This window comes from Dermochelys coriacea, chromosome 8 (genome assembly GCF_009764565.3).
Source record: "Dermochelys coriacea isolate rDerCor1 chromosome 8, rDerCor1.pri.v4, whole genome shotgun sequence".
Classification (NCBI taxonomy): domain Eukaryota; kingdom Metazoa; phylum Chordata; order Testudines; family Dermochelyidae; genus Dermochelys; species Dermochelys coriacea.
This window is the reverse complement of record NC_050075.1, coordinates 17,540,674-17,554,326: the sequence shown is the minus strand read 5'-3', so window position 1 is coordinate 17,554,326 and position 13,653 is coordinate 17,540,674.

Here is a 13,653-nt window from a genome sequence, read left to right as displayed (position 1 = left end):
TGCTGAGATCTTTAATTAACCACTTAGCAAGGTGAAACAGACAAGACTCTTTTGGGTCAGCTGGTTGTGGAATTGCTATGTGAACAGTGGATCTGGTTGTCTGAGGACATTGTTCTGATGGGCATAGGAGTGCTCTGATTTCTGCAGGGTGACATATATTAAAGGGGGAGCATCCCCGGAGGTAATAAACCAGCAATCTGTCTCTACATTCATGCTTGTTTTCCCCTTCACATATTCAGTGAAAAAGTCCATTAGGTGATTAATAGAGGGCATTCTGGGAAAGAATGCTGTAAGTTTTCATCATGTGAGTCACATGGGTGCAGAAGGCTGTTGTAGGGTGCGAATCCAGAAAGAAAGTGGGTAAATCTACAGTATGGAACATCACTCACAAAAGTAAATTGTCTTGAATCCCCACCCTCCCTTTCTGGGATAGCAAAACAAAGATGCTGTGGGTAGTGAAGGTTAAGCCAGGGAGGTATAGGCATCTTCCCAGCCTTCAGCAGCTGGAGGGTATGCTAGACAGACTGGTCCATCCTAAAGTCTATGGGAGATCACTTGGATTAAAAGGATGGGATGAAGCCTCTCAGGATGGAATTGTTCCTAAGTGAGTGATGATTGATTCAGTCATTTAGTTTGCAATTCTGCTACTGCTGCATGTGTGGGCAGAGGCTTTTTTGTTGTTGTCTTTTTAAGCTGTTTAACTCGATAATGTAGAAGTTCAGCAACTTGTCCACATTAACTGCTGGAGATCACACTTATGTTACTGGTGTTCGGAAACTGCAGCTTTGCACATGTACTCAGTGTCACTTATGGCAGTGATAGAAGTTATACAAATTTCAGGCTGAGCTCTCTTCAGTCAGATAGGTTTGGGCCAGGTTTGATGGGAGGTGCTATGGGGAACCTAGTGGTTACAAGAAGTAGTAATATTTGTGATTTTAAAAGTGAAATGGTACATTTATTTATCACATGGCTCTACCATTTATATATGTGGATATCATCACAACATATACTGTGAACAGTCTATCTGTAGCTATAGACATACAATTATCAAGAAACGTATGTTGCATTGCAGCCATTGGTGAAACTCAGCCACCTCTTGGGTAGAACTCAGCAAGTATTCAACACCCCACTGCCACAACACTCCACAGCATCTTATGGTAGAATGAAAAATAATGTGTATTTGGGGATAAAATATAAATTATTATAATGAATAATTATGAGTGTGTCACTGTCAGCTCTTTGGGCTAAGTTTGAAAATAATAAAACCTCAACTACAAGTATAAACTAGCACCTAAGTACTGAGGTAGGATGAAAATGCACCATCCTTGATTCCATTTATTTGTGCATTGTTAATATCACTGAACCATATACGTTACATAATAAGAACAATCCCGGCTATTTTAGCTGAATCTTACTTGTAATTAACTGGGACATTTTAATAAAAAAAATTCAAGAATGATACTGAGAAGGCAACATCACAAAGTGGAAATGATAGTATAAATAATATTAAATTCTCTACAAATACATGTAGCCTTGCAAATAGATGGAATGCAAAGAAGCTATTTTAATAACAGGCTGTATTATATTTAATTTCTGGGGTGTGAATAAATAAAAGAATGAAACTGATTTGTCTTCAAACGTGCAGTCAAGGTCACTTATTCCTTTGAAATCAATGTATATAGTCCATTCCATGCTTGAAGCCCTTTATCTCTTATTGCTCATCTGTTGTTCTAGCTTATCTTCATTTTATCACAATTTATAAGCAAGGGAACAAAAAGGGGAGGAGGGAGGCAGAAGTTAATAATGTTAGGAGGATTTCATTTCTCTCCTTTAAAGCCAAAGGCACCTTCTTCTTGCTAGGTGAAAGTCTGGAATGAAAAGATTAGCTTTGTTTGTCTCAGTTCACTTGATGAGGACACTTACCTTCAGTCATTTTGTTGATGTAGCTGATTGACCACTAGACACTGAAATAACCTCAGCAGCAGCATGAAACAACCAGAGTTCTGTGCAAAGTGTTTGCCAGTATTCAGTTAGCCTACATCTTTCCTTTGCATCCATTTTAGAGTGGGCTATCTGTAGCCTGCAATTCAAGAGATACTGGAGCTTAGAGTCCAGCTCAGAGCTGAGGCAATACCGGGGGCGGGGATTTGTGAACATTCACTTGGGAAAACCCTTGAATTTTCCTTCATTCACTTTTCCCTTGGCTTCCCTTGGCTATTCATACAAGAGATTTGCGGGGGGGAAAAGGGGCCGCTTGCAAGAATGTTCATAAACAATGAATGTGTCATTCTTACCCATGGGGATATATTATTATGAATTTGTATCATTGTAGCACCTAGAAGCCCGAGTAATGGACCAATACCCCATAGTGCTAGGTACTGTTTAAAAAACAAACGATCCCTTCAAATGTATATTCACACCAGAGGAGCACAACTACTTGTGAGAATGGGAGGGACTTTATTTGAACCTGGTTATAAAATGTTCAGTCATCATCCAACCAGGGTGCAGCAACAATACCAAGTGATGGATCAGATAGAGTGTCGTGAATTATGAATGGCAGATATTCTTCATAGCAGCTGTGATCTGTTATTCATAACAAATCCATGCTTTGACATTTGTTTACAATGACGTTCATTAAATGGGGTCAGAAAATTTACTTGTGTAAAACAAAGTTCGATTATGGGTGCTTCATATAAAGAAAAGCAGATTACATTTGCAGCCTAAATTGTTTTCTGTATTTGGTTCATCAAGCTCTAACTAGGGGATCCTGGGGAGAACTAGGAGTTGCAGTATCTTGGGTCTAGTCCTGGTACTGCCACTAAGTCAAAGCTGAATCTAGCTCCCAAAGAAATGAGTCAAAATTTTGCTATAGTAAAGTCATGAGTAAAGGCTTCATATTTGGCAGCATGGTCCGGCAGGACTGGGAATAAGGTGAAATGGACTCTATTCCCAGTTCTGCCACTGATTTTCTGTATGTCCTATGGAAGTTATTCACATCATTGTGCCTCAGTTTCCCCTTCTGTAAAATAAGCATAAGGAGGCACCCCTCTATAAAGGCCTATGAGACCTACAAATAACATTTGGCACAATGAAAATTTAATGCCAAGTATTATTTATTAATATAACAGATCTCTAATGGAAAATGTATATCACAGACAACATGTTTATAATAGTTTCTAGTATTAATATTTTTGATGGTTTTAATGAGCTTGTGATGAAACCATTTTTCAAAGGCTTTCTTTTGGGATCCAGCTAATCTACTTGCAGCTCAGTTACTCTCTATTTTGTTTGACCTGATATGCTTTAAAAATGTTGAGTGTTTGGGGATGATTTGTCAATGCTTAGAGAAGTTATCACAGATGAAGACTCCTGCTCTGTGAATCAATATCACACCAATAATCCTGTTACAATCCTCTCTAATGTGCAAGATGTATCTACAGCAAATAATGTAGGACCTGATCCTACTCCCACTGAAGTCAATGGGAGTTTTGCTATTTACTTAAATGAGAGTGAGACTGTGGCTTTAATGTTCAATCATTTAGCTGCTTAAATTCTGCAATTTGGTGTAGTTTACAAAGCAGGGTTTATACTTTATTCTTTCATTTCAGATGAGATCAGGGAAAGTAGTGTGTGTCCAGAGAGCCCTCAGCTGGAAGAATGAATAGCTGGAGTTAAGTGATCTATTATTCATTCACTGCCTTGGTTCATGAACACCAATGTACGATAGGGCATAGTCATTCATCTTGGCTTTTTGCTGTTTTTCAGAGAGATGCTCCGCCTTACAGGGGAATCTGCCTTCATCCGGTACTGCTTGACCTGACTAAATACAGGGCCTGTTGCAGAGTGCTGCCCAGCATGTCTGAGGATTTGGCCCATTGACTTAAACAAAAGTTGGGAGGGAAGACAGTCCTGTTTCAAAGCAATGCAGTAGAACTCAGGAGATCCACTACACTACAGTGTTCACTAATTTTGGGTGCCCAACATGATACACCTAAGGCCAAGGTGAATCGAGCACTTACAGTTGCCATTAACTTCAAATGGAACTAAGGGGGCTCTGAAAACCAGGATGAGGGTATAACAAGTTGAGGCTCTCAAAGTCAGTGGCCAGTCATGAAAATGTTGGCTTTACACTTTGTGTGTCTCCACTGCCCCATTTGGAAAACGGTGTTAGCAATATTAACCTAAGTCGCAGGGTGACCATAGGATTCACTTATTATTTTTTTTAAATTGGTTTCAGAGCCTTGCATGGAACGTGCTAAAGAAATAAACCTTTGGCATGTAGTAAACACCATAGACAGCTCAGATAGGTGCCAGTGCTCATTACTACACAGAATCAGAGAGCATAAGGAGAACTGTTTCAGTATCTGTCTCTTTCAGATTAAAAAAACAACAACAACAGAGAACAGTTAGTGTGAATGTTTTAGCTTTAATACTTCCCATCACAAAGGAAACTAACTGTGCAAAGACCCTCTCAGTGATGCAACCTGCTAGCTTGTATTAGTAAATTGACTATTTCAGGTTCACTGGTAGCGTCACACATACCATTTGTCAAAACAGAGATGCGGGATTATTGTTTTTGCACTAAATGTATCTTCTCCAGCTGTGAAGAAAATGTGAGCTTTACACAGCGTTGCAAGGGTCTCTTGCAGTTGCACTCCTGAGAGGGGTGTACAAAACCCCGTATATCAATCAACCTAAGGACACACTGCCCTTCTGACGTCCAGTGAAACTAGTTTTGTCCTTTACTCTTAAAAGGAGCAAAAGCTTCTTTGTTTCACAGTGTGGGATAAGTAGCACATGGATTCCAGTGTTAAAAACTCTGTGACAAATGATGAAAAGCCCCATCATTCACAGGAGTGGGGTCACTAGACTGTTAGCTTTGGCGTAACTCACAATCCACCCCTGAGGTATCCTGTGGCACAATTAGAATCTCTCTTTCTCCCATGTCTCTATCTCTGTCTCCATCTGTGGAGCCTGTCTCTCCCCCTCCACAGCTGTGTCTTAATATTTCCTCTCTCTCCTTGAAATCATAATCCTCCATCTCTCCTCTCACTCAATCTCTATGCCTCCTTTGTTGAGATACCATTCTTCCCCCACCAGCTGGGCCTCCCTCGTGCTTGCACACCCATCTTCCCAAATTTCAGAGCTGTCTCTCTGTCTCATCCATGAATGCTACTTTCTGGAGAAAAGTCCATGAAAGGAAGAACAACTTAAAAAGCCACTCTCCTTGAGATATTTCCTCTCAATCTAGAAACAGAAAAGCCTAACTTAGAGGTAGGCAACCTATGGCACTTGTGCTGAAGGTGGCACACAAGCTGATTTTCAGTGGGATTCACACTGCCCGGGTCCTGGCCACCGCTCCCGGGGGCTCTGCTGCTGACCTGGAGTACTGGCTGCCAGTCCCCTGCCAGTTGGGGTTCCGTCCACTGGCCTCAGTCAGCCTGCTTCCAGCGCCGGATCCCAGCCACAGGTCGGGGGGGGTTGTACTGTGGCCAGGGGTCCTGGCCACTGGCTCAGGGCTCTGCAACCACGTTTGGCCCACTCGCCCCAGCCTGGGGCAGTGAGGGGTGCAGACAGAAGCAAGAGGGGGCACAGCTCAGCACCCCCACCTTAACAATTGTTCCAGTGCCACTGTACTGGGATATTTTTAAGTCCTGATTTGCTGCTTACATCACTCTCACACCACGTGGAACAGCACACTGTGTTTGACGTTGAGATTAGCATGTACATGCAAGAACTGGAATCAGAATTTTCAGACAGATTTCAAGATTTCCAGCGATTTGGCCCAATGCTTTCTTTTCTAATTAAACTTGAAAAGTTCAAAGAAGGTGACTTGGATTTGTCTGTATTTCAGTGGATGGGTGTTGAAGATTTCCAAATGCAGCTTGTTCAGTTAAAAAGCTCAGAATTGTGGGCATCAAAGTTTGGAGATCTACAGAGTGCACTTGAAGCTACCGAGAGAGATCATGGGGCCTCTATTCTGACCTGCTGGACGTCCCTGCCAGTGAAATTTAACTGTTTGAAGAAAATTGTGTTTGCAATGCTTTCAGCATTTGGATCCACATACCTGTGTGAACAGGTATTTTCACACGTGAAATCTGTCTTCTGCCCCTCTCGGAGCTGGTTAACAACTGATCACTCAGAAGCTTGTGTGCAGCTTGAAGTATCCAAATATGTGCCAGACATTGGGAAACTCAGCAAGGAAAAGCAAGGGCAAGGATCACACTAAACTGATGAGATCTGCATTTTAATTTAATTTTAAATGAATCTTCTTAAACATTTTTAAAACCTTATTTACTTTACATACAACAATAGTTTAGTTATATATTATAGACTTATAGAAAGATACCTTCTAAAAATGTTAAAATGCATTACTGACACGCAAAACCTTAAATTAGAGTGAATAAATGAAGACTCAGCACACCACTTCTGAAAGGTTGCCAACCCCTGGCCTAACTCCTTAATTTAATAGCTGATCAAAATCCAAAAATCAGATACAGGTCCCTCCTACCCCAAATCTGGGGTCAGGATTCTAATTGAATTCTAGTATTTTTCTTGAGTCCCAGCCATATGTTTCACCAGGCTCTGCCCTCTTGTAGTTCTGTGGCAAAGCAAAGGGTTCACAGATAAAATTTTCAACATGAAAAGAACTAAATATGTCCTGGTGCTACCAGCCCACAACACTCTAAATTTTCACATTTTCTTAAATAATCTTCACAATTACTATCTTACTTTTCAATAGATCTATTCACCTGGAGGATCCCAATTAACAACTTTATGTACACAAGTGTCAAGCTACTGACTTCAACCATCACTGACTGGCATGCCCCTGTGGGATGGAACTATGAATAGCACACCACGACAGTACACAACAGTGGCACCCACAGCCGTAGGCATGTTATGTACAATTGGCAGTGGAGAGGCCCAGCAGCGCTGGCCACCCGCTGCCCACTCAGATTAGACCTTGTGTTCCTTTCACCCTGGGGTGTCAAACCTGAGTGGCACTGTGACCCCAGTGCAGCAGGTCATCATGCCACTCACTCAATTGTGGCCCTGCAACCCCTTTGTCATGACAGTGGGCCAGTGGGGCCAAACTTGGGTGGCCATTGCTGCTCCTTCTTACCACTGCTGTAGGTCTGGCTCCTGCAGCAAGGCACTCCCCAGAGGCCTGCCTGGTCTTATCCCTCTTCCAGCTGCCCAGGTCCCCTCTCAGGGATGGGAAGTGAAACTTTAGTTGCATGGGCTGGGCTGGAAGGCAGGGGCTGAGCATGCCATAGACTCAGTGGGCAAAGTGCTGGGGCCAGCAGCTGCAGTGGGGACAGCTCCACAGGGACCGACAGTGCATATCATGGGAAAAATTTCAGGGGGGAATCTTGCTACTCAACAGTGTAGGCAGAAAACAAAGAAGGGTGCTGTAGCTAAATGAAATTGTACAGTTGATGTACAATTCAGGTAGGGAGAGCATATATCCCAAATATTTCAATGTGTAATTTTACTCTTTGTGCCATAAAAAAGTTATGGTCACTCATGGAAACACTGATGTTTTGAACACATTCTGAAATTTGCACAATGCTAGGGAACATCCAGGCATTTACATGAGTTCATCTAACTCACACCCAGACGAACCCAAGGGGGCCTGTGCAAGCTCAGCCCCCGCGAAATACGAGTGTCATCAAGCTATTTCCTGGTAAGTCCTGATGACCACAGAGAAAAAAGAGGAGAAGGGAGTAACGGAAATAGGAGCCAGAGAGAATGATGTTAATACTTATAAAAGGGGTATCATATTTAGTTTGTCATCATCTCTACTCAGAGCCTTTAGTCCCTTTTCTCCATAAAGTTTCTTATCTCTTAGGAAAGTCCAAAGTTTTCTAAAGAGGATTTGGTTTCCCACTCTTCCCAGACTTGTACCTTTTTCCCAGGGTGTTTGCCTCTCCTTCTGAGCTCTTTCAGCCTCAGTCTCTCAAACACTCACTCACACACACACACACACATACTCCCAGCAGCGTCTGATTGGATTGGTTCATTAGAATCAGCTGTTTGGGAATTTGTTTCCTCCCTGCACATGACAGTTCACTCTGTCACAATAAGACCCAACATGTCTAAAATTAGACACCCAAAAACAAAGGCACCCAAAATAACAGACCACTTTGGAAAATGTATCCCTACGTGAATTGTCCAAGGACACACAGAGTCAGTAGAAAAGGCAGGGATTAGATCTCAGGAGTTCCTAACTCTCAGGCCGGAACTCAGTTCATTCAGTCATGCTGCCTGTCTGAGTGGTACTTTATATTAATATTTAAACTGAATTTTCAATGCTTCTAAAAGGTGCTGACTCACTGATCAAAAACAGTACAGCACAGCCAGCAACACTTTATTCCATCAAATGTGTCTCACCATGGACTTTAAGGCCGGACAGGACCATCATGATCATCTAGTCTGACCTGGAGAGGGCTGGAGAAATCTTTCTAAAAGTGAGGGCTGTTCATGGACGGTGAGCCCATGACCTATCTGATGAGCTGTCAACAATGGTGCCAATTAGTATAATTTTTACTGTATTTGTTGTTTTATTTTATGTTTTTAAAAATGGGGCTGAACCAAACTCCTGATCCAGATCCTTGTTTGGCTCTGAATTCCAACCAATTTCTATAACAGCCTTATCTGAATACTGGCTCTGAACAACTCCACATTTGGGAACGGTCATGTTCAGATCTGGATTTCTAATCCACACACCTGAAAGTTGTGTTTAGACATACTGTACAGTAGGAAGTTTGGATATGTCCTGGAGTTCAATTCTAGGTTTCAAATGTCAGCACAGGGGCTTTGGTTCAGACCGTGTAGTGTCCTTCAAAACAGACCAGAGAATAGAAGACTTGACCGTAATGAATAAAAAGGCGATTCTTTATTGAAGCTGCTAATTCAGATGGACTCTGTAGCTCCTGTGTGTAGCTAGTCAAGAAGCTGGGGAGGCAGAAAAAATGACAGGGTCAATCTGAATCCAGCAGCCTCAGTAAAGAATCTCCAGTTTATTCATACAGCTGAGCCATGGGCTGCCTAGATTATGTCTGGAAAGGTTAAACTGTTTAGTTACTTTTGTTCAAAGACTATGTATGCAACTTTTGTAAAGGACCACTCAGTGCACAAGAAAGTACTGGTCTACTCACTACATCTACAGTCTGCCGACTAGGAGGGAAGTGCTGCTCTATTCAATTGCATAACAAAGGAGGGGTGGTGGGGAGGAAACATCCCCTAAGGAAACAGGAAGATAAGGAAGAGGTGGAAAATGGCTCCTACCCATAAAACTCTGAATAACCCGGTTAACCCCCTGATGACCACTTTGCTACACAAACACTGGATCTCTCTAAGTCCTGGTCTAGACTAAGCAATCAGGGAAGACACTGATAGCAACAGCAGGCTCAAACATTTATGTGATATGGATACTTGTCCACTAGAAACTAGACTGAAACCAAACTTCATTTACCTAGGGCACCAGCTATCAGATGACATAGACTTTCAGTTGGATTCAAAGCAATGACATACTCTCAGGTGAAAGACTCTATGTCTCTGTATCTCATTACCAGCTCCCTGAGTTCCCCCTAGATAAATTTTATTTAAATTGAGTTGGCATTGTTTTGTTCTAGCTGAGAAACTTTCCTAATATCTCACTGTAAGTGGTGAAAGTCTCTGTAAGCGGGTCATTTTCCTATCATATGTCATAGCTGCAGCCTCATCAATGGGAAGATGTGGTATATGTCTCAAAATTCACATGTGGTAACTCTACTATTCAGTTCCAAGACACACAGCCGCATATCTGAAGTCCTTTCAATAAATTTCTCATCTTGAACCTGTAAGACCTAAAAAATAAATCTGGAATGCCTCATCTCAGGGTCACTTTTACATCTGCTGCTCTGCACCATTCACTTTCCAAAAATAAGGCAAGTGCTTGTATGTTTCATTTTCAGGGCCTTATTTCTCTCCTGGCTGAACTTGGTGATCCCAGAGTAATCACAGAAGATTGCTATATTTGTTAACAGAGAAACTTACACTGAAATGTGCAATCTGATTTCAACAGGCTCCTTTTGGATTAGAACCATATTTCATTTTTCAAATAAAGTGAGTCTGTCATGTCATTGTGCTGCCAGCTCCGGTGAAAAGACAGGATACAGTTCTGTTTTTTATGAGATGTTTTTAATGACTGTTTCATTTATGGAAGCAATTTCCTGGTCTAGGAGGATATCTGTACTACGAGATGTACTGGGATATCCAGAGTCTGATATTGTTTTGGCAGTGACTCGGTGGGGGTGGAGAGGGGAGACAAGGAAGTTCACAGTAGTCAGGATCAAAGCAAGCAAATTGGGGGTAAAAATCATCCAGTTGTATGCTCCCAGATGCTACCTAAGGTTTAGAGTGTGACCCACACTCTGATGTCCATATATTGTGGCAGCTGTATTAATGAGATGGGAGAGTGGTGAACTCGGTATTGTGTGTAGAAGTGGTGTACATATATGGAGTGAATTAAGGAATTAGTGGTTGAAGGATTCCTGTTAAACAAGAGGAGCAAGGAACCTCCATAACAATGACCTGGTTAAAGAGAAAGAGCTTGTGATTCCCAAAGGGAGGATTAGGGTTGTCAGCACACAGCTCCCAGACAGAACGCAGAAGCTCTTACCTCACACCACATGGCATTGCATTTCACACTAGCATGTCAACCTGTTTCTTAGTATTTAGTCTCTTCTCTCTTCCCCGCTGGTTACAGCTTTCACAACCTTGTCTTGGGCATGAAAAAAATGTCCTGTCCAATGGGAAACAGAAATTTGAGATCAAATATGGAATTCATCCTCCTTGGGTGTGTTAAGGCCAGCTGTAAGGCTTGTGCAAACATCCCCATCCCTAAGTCTTAACTGGAGAGCTATCAAGGGGCAACATCCTTAGATGGCTGCTGACAAGGATGTGGGAAACTGAAGAAATAAGGTATGTCAGCAAACGTTTATTGTCTCTTGCAGAATATTGAGAATGTTTGCCCTATGGCACTGGCATGGCCCTGACTAGATGGAATGAAGAAGGAACATGCTTAGTTTTTGGTATTTTTTTGGTCAATTGGTGTCTTGTTAAAGGTGCTGGATTTACAAGGGCAGAGAGTGCAGTCCTTTTCTGTTGACTTCAAATATTGTAAGCATATGCTTAAAGTTAAGCACAACATTTAAGTGCCTTGCTTTACAAGCATGGTCTTAAGTATGTGCCTGAGGGCTTTGCTTAATCAGGGCAAGAAGGAGCTGTCTCTTCAAGGACAAGAGACCATTTATCCGTTTGCCTGTTTTCTTGTACCATACCCATCACCATGGTATCTGTGCGATGCTGAGGTCTTGTTATAATGCCTAAGTTTTCAAAAGTAACTCGTGCATCTGTTTGAGGGCTCCCACCTTCAAGCATCTTAAAGATGTCTGATTTTCAGAAGTACTAGGGGCATCTCGCCTCTGAAAAACAGGTCCCTTTAAGCTAGCTGAGGTTGAACAACCAAAAATCACAAGAGCTTTTGGAAAATTAAGGCCATGGAATCTAAGGTCACCTGGTCCATTTGCTTTACTCCAACACAGAGCTGTTGCAGAGGTTACAGGTTATTCAGAGTAAGGGAAATGTTTACTCTGGCTTTAAATGGCTTCTAGAGATTGCTATGTTTGAAGCAGCCCATCTGTAAGCATTTCCTGATGACTCTAAGAATGAATTAATGAACTAGCAGGAGTGCTGAGACTTCAGTGTACTACCAGGACATGACATTACTTGACTAATGATATATTGGCAACAAATGTGCATGATCTTAAAGTGTTGACTTGAATAATAGTGGCCCCAGGATAAGATACACATCTTATATCCCTGATTTTGCTGTCATTTCAATTGGTGAAAATGAGGAGTTAATCCACTGAAATCAACTGATTACACAATTTTCAGAGTAGCAGCCGTGTTAGTCTGTATTCACAAAAAGAGAAGGAGTACTTGTGGCACCTTAGAGACTAACAAATTTATTAGAGCATAAGCTTTTGTGAGCTACAGCTCAAATGCATCCGATGAAGTGAGCTGTAGCTCATGAAAGCTTATGCTCTAATAAATTTGTTAGTCTCTAAGGTGCCACAAGTACTCCTTTTCTTTTTGTGATTACACAGTGTAAATGTATGAGTAAAAAAAATGAGAATCAGACCATTAAATTGAATTCCCTAGACATGTTGGTCTAAAAATGAGCAAGGGAATGAAGAGAGTGTCCTGCTGTTACCCCTAGGTCATTACAGAGTAACTTTAGAGCTCATTTCCTAGGTGGGAAAGGGGAAAAAAGTGAGTAATAGATGGGTTTGGCCTCTGGAAGAGAAAGAATGCATACCAAGTATCAGAGAGGTAGTCGTGTTAGTCTGTCTCCACAAAAACAACGAGGAGTCCGGTGGCACCTTAAAGACTAACAGATTTATTTGGGCATAAGTTTTTGTGGGTAAAAAACCTTCTTCTTCCATGCATCTGAAGAAGTGGGTTTTTTACCCACAAAAGCGTATGCCCAAATAAATCTGTTAGTCTTTAAGGTGCCACCGGACTGAAAGAATGAATGATGCATCATCTACATATAAGAGTTTCATTGGGAGTTGTACCAAAGCAACTGACCACCAGTGGCTGCAATCAGGACAAATCCCAGTGTACACCAGGCCTTAGAGAAGAGTACAGATTCTCACTGGGAGTCTTTAACTGAAAATCTAGTACCCAGTATGAAGTAAAGTAAAGCGGCTTTACTATCTCCAGCATTGCCAGCGGGCTAGCTAGAACAAACTACAAAGTGTTGTGCAACAGCATGTACTGGATTCTTCTGGGGCTGTCGCTCCTTCAGTTGTTCCTAAAGCCTGCTCTGGAACGTGAAACTTTCCAGCACAATATATCTCCTGATATGATGCCTGATACCTTCAATACCACCAAGAAAGTCGTTCCCATTCCCAAGTCACACATACAATTTCACGTTATTGGGGTTTTTGTTTGTTTGTTTGTTTGTTTGCTTGTTTTTTTGGTCTTTGGTTGATTTTTATTTATCAATAAAACAATACTACAAAACATGGGAAACAGCTGCATTAAATATAGATCTGCAGTTACTCTGCCAACTTTTAACCTGCTGTATTTACAGAGTTTTCTCATCACCTCCACATAAATATTGATCAGAAGGGACCCAATGGATAGTCACCACCAGCCGGGTCACTGAAGGGCAGAACCTGCCTCCCCTGGCCTGTTGCATAAGGAATGGCAATTTGAAAGAGTGCAAGATGCAGACTTCAGCTGCATTCTGTGCTAGCTAGAGCCAACATGGCTGTGTCTCTATTCCCTGCAATCCCTGCGGTAGATCTCATCTTTGCCCTGTTCCGGCTATCTTTAAAGAAGGACTAGGATGCTGTGGTGGGATGGGGCATGCACTGACCTCTCAGAGCTGATGAGATTTCACAAACCATCCCAGTCCCACCCCTGAGCCCTGGTATCTTTAGAAAGGATCCTTTTTCACTGTGCATTATATCAAGCCAATTTCCATGGTTTTACGTCACTCCAGTTTTATTGAGCTTTTAGACATGTATTAATTTACTGCCATTTATATTGAGCCTTTGGACAGTTCTGACAGTTAACTTATTTCCTCCCCTGCTT